The sequence below is a fragment of the Corythoichthys intestinalis genome, chromosome 12, assembly GCF_030265065.1.
Source record: "Corythoichthys intestinalis isolate RoL2023-P3 chromosome 12, ASM3026506v1, whole genome shotgun sequence".
Taxonomy (NCBI): Eukaryota; Metazoa; Chordata; class Actinopteri; order Syngnathiformes; family Syngnathidae; genus Corythoichthys; species Corythoichthys intestinalis.
In genome coordinates, this window is record NC_080406.1 from 55,991,130 (window position 1) to 56,005,219 (window position 14,090).

General features: G+C 40.6%; 1 long non-coding RNA gene across 1 annotated transcript; it reads right to left on the reverse strand.

Annotated features, from left to right (window-relative positions):
• Positions 1-579: 579 nt before the first annotated feature.
• Positions 580-4,549, reverse strand: LOC130927479 (uncharacterized). The gene is made up of 3 exons (XR_009066437.1): positions 4,420-4,549; positions 1,400-1,528; positions 580-1,283 (listed from the first exon to the last, which is right to left on the reverse strand). It is a non-coding gene; the product is annotated as an uncharacterized LOC130927479 (long non-coding RNA).
• Positions 4,550-14,090: the final 9,541 nt, after the last annotated feature.

Below are 14,090 nucleotides of genomic sequence, written 5' to 3' on the forward strand. Positions count from 1 at the left end.
GGTTGGGATCGGGTCTAGGAGGCATGTTGATGGTTTGGAGGACATTATAATTGAAATTACATCAATTTGGTCTACAGTGGTAAAGTTATTTTATATTTTAGAGGGGTTTATAGGAGATTCTGAATTTTTAGTCTGCACTTTATCAGACCTAATAGTTGGAAGTAATTCATTTATTTTATTTCTAATAGTTGCGATTTTTTTGTTAAAACATTTTAGGAAGTCATCGCAGCTAAGGGTGGTTGGGATATAAGGTTCTATTGAGCTGTGACTGTTTGTCAGCCTTGCTACAGTGCTGAACAGAAACCTAGGATTATTTTTGTTTTCATCTATTAACCCCTTAATGCCTAAATTGTTTTCCAATAATAAAAAAAAAAATTGGGGTGTGTTTTTACTTTCAAATAGATGCTAAATTAAATTGAAAGTGTTAATTTGAACATATAAAATATATATATATTTAAATATATAAAATAGTCATACATTTATGTATGATGCCGATTAGCGACAACAGGCAATTAAGGAAAACAAATGGCAAAAAAGGCACATTCCCATCTCAGGTCTGAACACACTTTTATCGCAACATCTTTTTTCACTGCTTGTGAAATTCTGAAAAACAATTATTGTTTTTGTTTAAACACAGATGTACATCACATTTTTAATCAGACTAGAAGACATATGATGTAAATAAATGAATAAAAGATGATTTTTATCATAACAGGCAGGGCACTGGCAAATGTGCTGGCAACAATCACCCCTCTATTGTCAAACCATTTGACTGCTCTTATGCAGACATTGTCCACAAGAGCCTCTTGCTCTTCAAATGTCCCTCTTCGCTTCTTCTTCATCTATGAGTCTGCACTGAAACAGCACCCACGCAGGCGATTGTGCTGCACGGTCCCAAGTGCAGGTATGCCCTTTTTTGCAAGAGCAACAAACAGATCTACAGATGAGAACCAGTTATCAAAGAACAGCAGGATGAATGACTTGTGCAAGCTTGAGCACAATGTTAGCACTGGCTCCTATGTCTGGTTGGCCTGGTACCGGATCTATTTTCCCTGTGAATATGTCAAATGAGTACACCAGACCTCTTGTGTCGCACAGTACAAAAATCTTGTATCCCAATTTGTATGGCTTTTTTTTTGATATATTGCTTTAGGCTCAATCTGCCCTTGATGTAGCTCTTGCAGGTGCAGCACTGGTGGTTGGAGGTGGATGAGGCGGATCATCATCATCTTCCTCACTGCTGCTAATGTCCACTGTAGAGTCATTGCTGCTGCTTTCATCACCTGGTGCAGAAAATAATAAATCACTTTAGGAAACACCAAACATTTTTATCTTTTCAGTGTGTTCACATAGTTACATCCATAGATGTCAAACAAGCTCAAACTTGACACAAACTCACCTTCACTTGCTTTATTAGGATTGTACTCCTCATCGCTGCCCTCACTCTCACTGAGAGCACTCTCAACAGGAGGTGGTTTGGCCCGGTGTGCTAGCTTTGCGTAAAAAGCTGCTGCATTCATTTGTATTTCTGCAGAAAAATAACGTAAAGAAATTACTGTTAGAATTTCAAAACAAAATGTGTTGAAAACCATCAACATACATACATTTGCTTCTGTTTGATAGTTATCAGCTCACGCTGTGTTCATTTTTCATTATATAGAAATAAGAAAAATAAATCAAAAGCAATGACATTGTTTATGCAACACGTTATGTTTATTATGTCTACAGATGACAACAAGTGTGGCAATGTCTGAATAAAACGTGTCTAAAAGTGGAACGACATGGAGGCACCCGTGTGCACCGTTGCATATAAAGAATGCGTTCATTTATTTGTTCTACAGAAAAATAGTAACCACAAATGCCCTTTTTTATGCAACACATTACTTTTGTAATGTTTACAGATGATAACGAGAGTGATAGTTTATAGATAAAACGCGTGCGAGTGTTGCAAACCTTCGACAAACAACACATTAACGTTTGTGGGGGGGAGGGGGGAGGTGCTTTTCCGATGATGCCGGCTGTAGCGATAGCGCTACAAACCAAAATCAGTTCAGTTCAGTTCAGTTCAGTTTCAGTTTATTCGCACATCATCAAATACAGTACATAATCATACGCTAGCAGTTCACATGTTAAGATGGGCGAAAAGGACACTCCAAAGAAGCTATTCAAAGCTTTTAGCAGGGGCCCAGTTAGACAACACACACATACACACACACGCAGGCACACACACAATTAACTGTGGACAATTTCAAAATTTTGGTTACATTGGATTTGGTAAGAGACACCAGTAATGTTATTCAAATAATCAGCATATTATATATACATTGCTAGGAGATGAGTTTTGAGTTTTTCCTTAAAGATGGAGATGGAGTGTGACATTTTAAGTGTTTCATCCAATTCATTCCAAATCTGTGGTCCTTTGCACACAATGCTAAAGCTTGTACACTTTAGCCTTCGTTTTTTCCCTGTGATTTGATGTTTTCTTCTGGTAGTGTATGTGAGTTGAGGAGTACAGACTGGGACGAGGTCACCTAATTTATAATTTAGTCTATAGATAATCTGATACATTACACAAGCATTTTGGTAATAGTTGTGGTCTTTAAGCCTCAGGAGGTAGTGGCGGTGAAAAATTATTTTAGTTGGAGCATTAAACTCAGACCATGTTAGGGCACGTATAACTTTTTTCTGTAGTATTTCAAGCTTTTTTAAATAAGTTGGATATGTGTTGCACCATATGACATTACAGTATTGTAAGTGTGGTTCAAATAAAGATTTATACAAAATGAGAAGTGCAGAGAGTGGGAGATAGTGTCTCAGTTTAAAGAAAAGAGCAGCATATCTTGACAGTTTATGTGTAAGATCATCAATATGTTTTCTAAAATTAAGGCACTCATCAATATGGACTCCCAAAAATTTTGTAGAGTAGACCCTTTCTATGTTTTCTCCGTTTATGTTTAGGCAGATTTGTTTAGTGGCTTGTTTTTTATGGGAGCGAAACACAATGTAATTTGTTTTATTGATATTTAGAGATAGTTTATTACATTTTAACCACGTGTCTATTTTCTTTAATTCACTATTTATGATTTGCTCAAGTGCAGTTGGATTTTTATGGGAAAAAAACAAATTTGTATCATCAGCAAATATTCCCTTATGTAAAACGGACGTGGAGTTAACAAAATCATTAATGTACAGGTTGAAGAGGAGCGGCCCTAAGATGGAGCCCTGGGGGACTCCATGTTTGATGACTTTGTATGATGATTTAGAATTGTTAATGTTTACATACTGATGTCGTCCAGACAGATAACTGCGGAACCAGTCTAATGCTCGGCCTCTAATCCCATAATGCTGCAGTTTATTGATGAGTATTTCAGTGTTAATGGTGTCAAATGCTTTGGATAGGTCTAAAAAAATGCCAACTCCAAAGTCACCTTTGTCGATTGCATCAAAGACTTTTTCTGTTAAGTCAAGTATTGCCATATATGTAGTATTTTGTTTTCTGAATCCATATTGTGATGGGACAATGATGTTTAGTCTGTCTAGATAGTTATTGAGTTTGTTATGGACTACTCTTTCTAAAACCTTGGAGAGGGTAGGCAGAATTGATATTGGCTGGTAATTGCTCAGATCATTTTTATTCCCAGATTTAAAGATTGGTATGATTCGTGCAATTTTTGCGATTTGGGGCACCACTCCAGAGAGCAGAGACAGATTGATGCAGTGGGTTAGAGGTGCAGTGATAATGTTGGAGATGCTTTTCAGAATTTTATTGGATATTCCATCTGCTCCAGCTGAGTTTGAGTTCTTCATATTCTTGATTATTTTCTGTACTTCACCACAGTTAGTTGGGTTCAGAAAAAACGAGCCCAGGTAGTTACCTGATAAACAGTCTCGAAAGGAAGCATTTTGAGGCTGACTGATATTACTAGAGATGCTGCTACCAATAGAGACAAAATAATCGTTAGATTTGTCAGCAATACTGTTATTTGTGGTGGTTGTGTTTGTATTGAGATCCTGGTCAGGAAACACAGGAGTTTTTTGTCCTTTATTTAGGACCTTGTTTAGTACTCTCCAAGATTTCTTGTAATCACCACGAGATGTGTTTATCAATTCTGCATAATAATCACTCTTCCTTTTCCTGATAATATGTGTGAGTTTATTTCTATAATTAATATATTTATTTTTATTATCATAATTAGGTTTATTTATATATTTTTTTGTATAATTTATTTTTGTGCTTAATAGATTTTAATATGCCCTTAGTGATCCATGGATTTTGATTCAATGTGCTGCATTTGATAGTTTTTTCTGGAAATCGTCATAGAGCTTCAAAAATACTCATCATAGAAACTCTGTCTCATCGTGTTAGCAACACAAGTACACAATAAGACGGTACATATTTTTTTATTTTAGCTGACTTACCTTGAATTGAATTAATTAGTCAAGTTGGTGCGCAGGACTTCGACGTGGCTTTCATCTTGAATATCACGGTCCGAAAAAGGAAGCGGTGTTGTCTCTGGTCGGACACGACTGAAACTAATGCTTGAAAAAGGTTCCTAGGCATGTGTTTGACATTAATGTACTGGCAGTGAACAAAGGCAGACGATATTTTGGCCGCTTTCAAAGCGGGAACGGTATGATGCCGAATCGCGACATTCGGCGTTAAGGGGTTAAGGATGAGTAATATCTGGTTTTAGCCGTACGCAAGGCCTATTTATAGGTCACTAAACTGTGTTTCCAGGCAGAGAGAGTGTGCTCTGTGTTGGAACGGCGCCAAAGTCTTTCTAATTTACGTGCCGATTGTTTAAGAGAGCGTGTTTCAGCATTATACCAGGGAGAGGCTCGTCTCGGCTTGACAAACTTTAATTTGGGGGGAGCGACAACATCGAGTGTAGTACTAAGAGTAAAAATAACACTATCAACAAACTCATCATTAATAGCAGGGCTGGACATTATTCCTTCATAATCCGATGACATGGAGGCAAATATTGGCTGGATTATCTGTTTATATTCTGAAACAGAGCGATCACATAATGTCCTTTTCATCTGAGTTCTAGTCACTAGTGACGGATTGTCTTGAAGCACAAACTGAAAGGTAATTAGAAAATGATCAGACAGTACGGGGTCGTGGGGATGGACACTAAAATCACTAATTTCCGTACCATAGGTTAAAATCAGGTCCAGGGTGTGCTTGTGACTATGAGTTGGCTTATTTACATTTTGAATGAAGCCAGTCCCATCTAGTAGGTCATTAAAAGCCTTACTTAGAGAGTCACCGTCATCATCAACATGTATATTAAAATCCCCTACAATTATAATTCTATCCCAGTTTAGCAAAATACTGGATAAAAAGTCAGAGAAATCTAACAAAAACTGTGAGTAGGGACCAGGGGGACGGTAAACCACTATGAAAAGAACTTGTTTTTGGTTCTTCGAGTTAGCATCTATAATTGATAGCACTAGACTTTCAAAGGAGTTATAAATGTAATTAGCTTTACTTTTTGGGCTCATACCTAAACATGAGTGTGATATTACTGCCACCCCCCCTCCGCGGCCCATGCCTCTAGCTGTGTGAAAATTCACGTGACTTGGGGGTGTGGATTCATTAAGTCTAACAAAGTCATCCTGCTGATGCCAAGTTTCAGTCAGGGCCAAAATATGAATACTATAATCCCCAATTAAGTCATTAACTAACAGAGATTTGGGCGAGATTGACCTGATGTTTAATAATCCAGATTTTATATATTTATTAAGAGTTATTTTATTTTCACTGCTGTCAGGGGCTATATGTATTAAATTCTTTGGTCTCGTTCCTATAGCACTCTGTTTTCTCCTGTTCACTATACGAGGCACGGACACAGTCTCAATCTTCGGTCCTAAATGTTGGATTTGTGACAGCTCGGAAAGAGGCGAGTGAACACTACTAACAGAGTTGTGTTTTACACTACAACACTGCGCCCGGGCCCCCACTCTGAAGTGTCACTTTGGGAGACTAAGTTTGGGAGCCAAGTTTCGAGTTAAGAGAGCAGCACCGTCCCAAGTCGGATGAATGCCGTCTCGGCGCATGAGCCCGGACTTCCCCCAAAATGCACGCCAGTTATCAATAAAGACTGGGCACCATCTAGACAACCAGCGGTTAAATGATGAGAACCTAGAGTACATCTCATCATTGACCAAATTAGGCAGAGGACCAGAGAATGCTACGGTGTCCACCTTCGGCTATGTTTAATTTAAACACCTTAGACTGTCTTCGCCGGGCGTCGTTACTGCCTGCGTGAATCAAGATACGGCAGAATCTCTTCCTACTCTGCTTTAAGAGCCTGAGGTTTCCTTCGATGTCACCGACTCTGGCCCCTGGGTAACACCTGACAGACACTGCCGGGTGCTTCACGTCTCTAACTATGGAGCTTCCAATTACGAGAGTGTCTGGTTCAGCCGGTGTGTCGCTGAGGGGGGCAAACCTTTTGGTGACGTGAAGCTGCTGGTGCACTAAGGTTGTGTGTTTACCACTACGCTTCCCCCGTACAGTCACAAATCCGTCCTTAATTTCCCCCGGCTGCACGGGGCTTGCTGGGGGGCTAACTGCGCTAGCATTCCTACTACTGCAAGCACGACCTGCGGGCCCTGCTACTACCTGGCTATAGCTCGGATTAGCTTTCGTCTCTAGAGTGCAGAGCCGTGCTTCTAGCTCAGAAACCCTGGTCTCCAGCCCTGAGACTAAGCTACAGTTCCAACAGCTACTACTGTCCTCGACGAAGGAGCCAGGGTGCTCGCTATACATACAGCACACTGAGTAGAAAAGACGGGAGGGAGAAGGCAGAGGGCTAGCCATGGCTCTGATAAGCTAGGCTAGCGAGATGGAGCTAAGGAGGAGAGTAGAGTTGTTTTAATCCATGAACAGGTGTTTACGCTGTTAAATCGTAGGATAAAACAAATTGAGGAGCACTAGGAGAGCCAAACCTGCCTAGGATCGATTCTCCGATGTGTCCGTGGGATAAAACAAATTGAGGAGCACTAGGAGATTAGCGACTAGTAGCAGTGCTAACAAACAATACACTCACCGGATGTGACGTCCTCACCGGATGTGTCTCACACATAACCTAACGTCCTCACCGGATGTGTCTCACACATAACCTAACCTAACCTAACCTAACCTAACCTAACCTAACCTAACCTAACCTAACCTAACCTAACATAACCTAACATAACATAACATAACATAACATAACATAACATAACATAACATAACATAACATAACATAACATAACATAACATAACATAACATAACATAACATAACATAACATAGATAGACTGACTATATATATAGCCAAAAGTAATGTCCAATGCAGGAACTTTTGTTTGGTGCTGTTCCAGTGAGATTTACAAAGATGACTGCCTGAAGAAAACATCAAAATTCCCTCAGTCCTTGATGATATGGGCTGCATGTCAGGCAAAGGCACTGGGGAGATGGCTATGGTTAAATCTTCAATAAATGCACACGTTTACAATGAAATTTTAGACAGCTTTTTATCCCTTCAATTGAAAATATATTTGGGGATAATAAAATCATTTTCCAAGAGGACAATGCATCATGCCACAGAGCTAAAACTGTTAAAGCATTCCTTGGAGAAAGACTCATCCAGTCAATGTCATGGCCGGCAAATAGCCCAGACCTCAACCCTATTGAAAACCTGTGGTGGAAATTGGAAAAAAATGGTCCAAAGCAAGGCTCCGACCTGCAAGCATGATCTGGCAACTGCAATCAAAGAGAGTTGGCACCAAATTGATAAAGAATACTCATCAAGTCCATGCCTCAGAGACTGCAAGTTGTCATAAAAGCCAGAGATGGTGCTATTAAAAACACTAGAGATGTGTTTTGATATTTCTTTGTTTCTCATGATTCCATATTTTTTTCCTCAGAATGGAGTGATTCCATATATATTTCCCTGCACTTGCTCTATAAAAGTGACATTTACTGATCACCACAATGTTTTTTAATTCATTTCTTTCAGTGTTTCTGAATGCTAAAGAGTTGCACTTTTGAACTAATTCATTATTTTTTTTCAAGCTTTTTATCCGAGTTTGTTCTACATGATAAAATGTCAGAGTGGGTGCTCGCCTGAGAATGGTGATTCCATACTTTTTGCTTGGGGTTGTATACATACAGTGGTACCTCGACATACGATCGATTCGACACACGATCTTTTCGACATCCAACATAAAATTTGACTTGCTGTTCGTTTCTACATCCGACGACATGCTCGAAATACGCCGATTCATGACAGCGCCGCAGTTTCTTTGTTTTCCCACAAGACTCACGCATGGCGGATTCTCTTGTGAGAGAAATCAACATGGGTTCCAAGAATGTTAGTGCAGGTGGGAGAAAAAAGAAAAAGGTGAGGCTTAGCATTGAAATGAAGATGGAAATGATAGAAGAATATGAGCGTGGTGCGCGCGTTCGTGAACTGGCTCGACAATACGGTCGTAGAATGTCTACGATCTTGGCGGTCCTTATCCGTTTGCCAGTCTTTATAAGTTAAGGTGACAATTATCATTGTGGTAACATCGCCAAAAAATGCCAGCTTCATCAGGTTTTTGATCATATATGTCAGAATTCTACAGTACGCCGCAGCTGAACTTGAATAGTGAAAGTAAAAAGCCCTCGCTTACTCTTTCAAGTCACCCACGCGGTGCGTTCAGGTACACCACACAAAACACATTCGCCACATTAGAACCCGATTCGTTACATTGTTACAGTTATTGTTATTATTACTATCACTGTTATTATTCAGATTTTTATGAATAAATTATTTGTTTTGCTCTGAATAATTGCTATTTGCAACAGTACCAGCAGCATTTATCAAGGATTTAGTGTAGTTTTTCGGGCTGCGGAACGAATTAATGAAATTATGATGTAGTCTTAGGATGGTGTATAAACAAGCACACGATCGGCACAATTTCATATCCTGGCACAGCAATGGCCATAAATGCTTGATGTTTTATAGAAGTGAGAACAAGGAGCTTATCCATTATCATATGTGTCTATGAAGACAGGGGAAATGTTAAAAACTAGGGATGCGCTGGATACTCAGTTATCACAAGTATGCGTTACAGATAATGCATTTTTTCCTGATCGCGGCGAGCACAACACGAGTGGAAATGCCCACTATCCTTGCAAGTTGCTCTCTTCTTCCCAATCTTTCCTCGCACTAGAACTACCAAGGGTGGATCACTTGATACACATCACTTTTGTTACCAGAGAATGGTCATTTGACTCTAATCAGCATATCTTTTGTAAGCATTTCAGGGGTCGCGTTAACCGGATATTTTCCGTCGTTGACCGGTTTTTTAAAACGGTGACGGAAAAAACTGAAATCCGTCCGTCATTTTGACAGGTTGCAATTCACACCCCAGACCACAGGGTGGCGAGTCAGCATATTAGCTATTGTCTCTCTTAATGCATGACGTCGTTGGCTCTTCTGTCAGAATATTGTAGCGTCACCGGGGTCTGGCGGCGGCGGTGATTGACACATCAACGCGAGGTTCTTATTGGTGCACCCGGTGTGCCAGCGCGTCATCCAATCACCCAATCACATGACGTCACAACTGCGCCCCCCTGACCGGAGCCGCCATATTGTGTGTCAGCTCGTCATATTTACACATTACCGCTACGTACATGCCTCCTATTACGGCGTGTTTTTCTGCTCGTTAATATTAATAATCAAAATGGTGAAGATGAGAGCGAGATGGACTGCTGTAATTCGACAAGAAGTCTGGGCACCAAACGATCACCACAGACTATGTAGTAGTCTTTTTATATCTGGTAAGATGCATTTAATATATATTTAGAAGATTTTGGGCTGACAACCACAATTAAGATCATTGTGTGACGTTGGTGATTGGGGTCTATATCGTTGCCTCTTTTTCTTTGGGGGCGGAGTTGTTGGTAAGCAGAGTAAAAAGGGAGAAAAATACCACGACTTCCGTGTCTAATTTTTCGCCGCCAAGCAAGTGATACAATATTAATTAAAAATGAATGAAAACTAAATACTATTGAATATGTCATCATTATCATTTAAAAAATTTAAGTGACGGGTAAAAATAGACTATGACCGGATTTTTATGACCCTGTCAGTCAAAATGACAGACAACGAAAATGTCTAGCGCAACCTCTGAAGCATTTGAGGTCGTCACATTCACACTCACAAAACCACTGGGTTGGATTGCTCCAATTAGCATCTTGAGTTTGCAGGGCAGGGCTGCCTGTTTGTGGAGGACTGTCTGATATTACAGCATGAGAAATAAGAGCTGTCTATCTCTCTGATTATTTAGTTGCACTGTTTCTTGTGTGGAGCTGTAATTTTCATATTGCGAATGATGGATGGCTGAAGATGCACAACACAAGTCATTTTTTGCACAAAAAAGCTTTTTATTAATCAAAAAATATATGTGAAAAAGACAACAAAAGAAATTATACACACTGCTGGCCAAAAGTATTGGCACCCTGCCTGCAATTCAGTCAAATAATGTTAAACTTCTCCCAGAAAATGATTGCACTTACAAATTCTTTGATAGTAATATATTCATTTATTTTGCTTGCAATGAAAAAAACACAAAAGGGAATGACAAAAAAAAAAAAACATTATCATTTTACACAAAATTATTAGCACCTTTAGCCTAATACTTGATAGCACAACCTTTAGACAAAATAACTGCGAACAACCGCTTCCAGTATCCATCAATGAGTTTCTTACAATGCTCTGCTGGAATTTAAGACCATTCTTCTTTGGCCAACTGCTCCAGGTCTCTGAGATTTGAAGGGTGCCATTTTCAGATCTCTCCACAGGTGTTCTATGCGATTCAGGTCTGGACTCATTGCTGGCCACTTTAGAAGTCTCCAGTGCTTTCTCTCAAACCATTTTCTAGTGCTTTTTGAAGTGTGTTTTGGGTCATTGTCCTGCTGGAAGACCCATGACCTCTGAACTTTCTCACACTGGGCCCTACATTATGCTGCAAATGTTGTTGGTAGTCTTCAGACTTCATATTGCCACGCACAGGGTCAAGCAGTGCAGTGCCAGAGGCAGCAATGCAACCCCAAAACATCAGGGAACCGCTGCCATGTTTGACTGTGGGGACTGTGTTCTTTCCTTTGAAGGCCTAATTTTTTTCCCGGTAAACTCTATGTGGATGCCTTTTCCCAAAAAGCTCTACTTTTGTCTCATCTGACCAGAGAACATTCTTCCAAAACGTTTTGGCCTTCTCAGGTAAGTTTTGGCAAACTCCAACCTGGCTTTTGTATGTCTCTGGGTCAGAAGTGGGGTCTTCGTGGGTATCCTACCATAGAGTTTGCCTGGCACGGCCAGACTGTTCTCCCTGTATTTTTCAAACACTGAGATAAAAGTCTGGGACCCAGCCCATTAACGGCCTCTCGAGCAGGTACAAAATCAATCAACAAATCAGATTCGTTTATTTGCGTGACGTGTTCTTAACGAGCAACGTCACTCTTGCGCGTCGGAAGTCGTCTCCACAACAACACAGATGGTGAACAGGAGAGCCGAGAATATGTTCTAATTCACGGTATAATCAGTTTTAAATTACCAAAAACACATCGACACGAGTCAGTGACAATAGTCTGTCTCGCGCTCGCCATGTTGAATAAACTGCGCTCTCCTTGTATGTTTCCTTCCGCGCGCAAGTCCCTCGTCCTGCCCTCGTCGCTTTCCTAACGTCACGTCTGCCCGTCGCTGATTGGTCCACTCCGCTGTCTGTTTGCTGTGGCTTGCTCCGCCCTGGAAATTGTATCTGCTGAATGGTGGCCAGATTCAATAGCTGGAACAGCGGTGAGTCTGGTGTACCAGGCAACCATAGAGTCCCTTTTCATTCAGACGCCGAAGGATAGTAGAGGTTGACACTGTTGTACCCTCGGACTGCGGAACAGCTTGAACTTGTTTGGATGCTAGTCAAGGTCTTTATCCACCATCCGCACAATCTTTCGCTGAAATCTCTCGTCTATTTTTCCTTTCCGTCCACATCTAGGGAGGTTAGCCACAGTGCCATGGGCTTTACACTTATTGATGACACTGCACATGGTAGACAGAGGAACATTCAGGTCTTTGAAGATGGACTTTGAGCCTTGAAATTGCCCATGCTTCCTCTCAATTTTCCTTCTCAAGTCCTCAGACAGTACTTTGGTCTTCTTTCTTTTCTCCATGCTCAATGTGGTACACACAAGGACACAGGACAGATGTTGTGTCAACTTTAATCCATTTTAACTGGCTGCACGTGTGATGTAATGTGCCACAGATAAGTAACAGGTGCTGTTAGAGAAGAATCACATGATTATATTTCGATTTTTGTGTAAAATGATAATGATTTAATTTTAGTTTTTTTTACCATTCTCTTTTTTTGTTTTTTTCATTGCAAGCAAAATAAATGAATATATTATTGTCAAAGCTTTTTTAATTGCAATCATTTTCTGGGAGAAATTCAGCATTATCTGACGGAGTGCCAATACTTTGGCAAGCAGTGTACAAGGGACGGTGTGATAAAAAACAAAACATTTTTATCTGGTGACATATGACACTTCGCCCTTTTCCTGGGGCTACGTGTTGGAGGTTGTTGCCGAAATAAATTTTCCTTCTGCGCCTTCTTTGCGCCCACATGAGAGTGAGCCAATTCCTTTGCAAGACCCACCAAGAAGTCCACCCGTCTCTCTTGCCTTACGGTGCATGCCTGATACAACACATATGCATTCAGTGCTGCCATGTAAATCATATTGTAGAACCCAGAGACTGCCCATCTCCGTGCTTGACAAAGCCAAGAAAGCTTTGCAAATATTCAAGATGCTAATTGCAGCTGTCCGGAGTGAAACCCCCCCTTCACACCTAGGCTGTTTGATTGGTTGTTTGAGTGGTCTATTGTTTGACAAAGCCAAGTAGTCAGTTTGGTATCGGGATCATTTGACGCCTTTCTGGTATTTCTTCATAGCCAAAAAAAAAAAAAAAAACCCGGGACTTCCACTGTATAAACCACAATCGACACGTAATTCTCCACCAGATCCAAATTAATTTAACTTGCTTTTATCACTGAAGTGAACTTCGGACCTGTTCACTTTTGTCCGCTCAAAACACTGCTCAGCAAAGCTTAGTCTAGCCTTCTGATTCTTTCTGCTTATGATATGTTGGGTCACTGCAGAGACTTTTAGTCCAAAAGCTCTTAAACAGCAAGACACTGTGTGACAACACAGAACCTTGCCCTGTTCAGGGCTGAACTAGCGAGCAATAGCGTACTGCACGAATGCTATTTTTAGAGGCTGCGTGATGTCACCATCGTAAACCGGAAGGGGGTCAACATAGAAGTGCGCTCGCATACAACCCATGCTACTACTGCTTGTTTTCTGCATGTAATATTTCAAAGAAGAGTAAACACTGCTGCTATGGAACTTGTAAAAACGACTCTAGACATAACGACTGTCCACATATGAAGGATGTTTTCTTCATATGTTTCATGAAACCCAAAATGTGAACAATGGATCAACTCGTGCGGACGTCCAAAAGACCAGTTTAACACCAGCAAGGTGAAGCCATTCACCTTCATATGCAGTATAGGCTGTATTGGCTGAGCCAAAATTGTGTTGGTTCGTTCCACTGAAATGGATCTACGTGACCTCTGCATTGTAATTTACATACGTTGCTAATTACTACCAAAAAAAAAGTGCTACTCACAGTTTCCAGTCATTTTTTAGTAATTAGCGTTTTCGTGTCGGTCTTTTTTTCCCCCGTGGCGCAGTGATATTGATACGGTGGAGTCGTATCGTCAGTGTGTGAAGCCATTTTAGGTCACGTGCACCAATAGGAGACGAGGACTGTTGCTATGCGCTTCGATAAACAAACAATATGGCGGCGACCGTGCCAAGCTACAACACGAGCGAAGATGAACCAAAGATAAGAAAACCGCATTCGGAATTTAGTCAAAAGGCATCGAAACGATGCTACATGCATCTCTTAACTGTCCAAGGGCGAAAAAGGGCAGGAATTTGGAAAAAACGTTCAGAGCCCGCGTGGTTGCGTCAGACAATGGCTTTCTTCCCAG